Below are 202 nucleotides of genomic sequence, written 5' to 3'. Positions count from 1 at the left end.
AACTTTTTAATTTATTTTTTCTCTTTTTGTCCTATTTCAGTAAATTGCCTTTTCTTCTTATATTGTAAGTATAAGTTTATATTATACTGAAATATTTTATTGCAATTTTGCATAAAAATCAAGGGTCACTAAATTAAAAGTCCAAGAGCCTATGGGAATAAATATTTTTATTTATTTTTATTTACAGAGGTAAATTTTTGTA

This window comes from Mandrillus leucophaeus, unplaced genomic scaffold, assembly GCF_000951045.1.
Source record: "Mandrillus leucophaeus isolate KB7577 unplaced genomic scaffold, Mleu.le_1.0 Scaffold896, whole genome shotgun sequence".
Taxonomy (NCBI): domain Eukaryota; kingdom Metazoa; phylum Chordata; class Mammalia; order Primates; family Cercopithecidae; genus Mandrillus; species Mandrillus leucophaeus.
Note: the sequence above shows the minus strand (reverse complement) of the source record.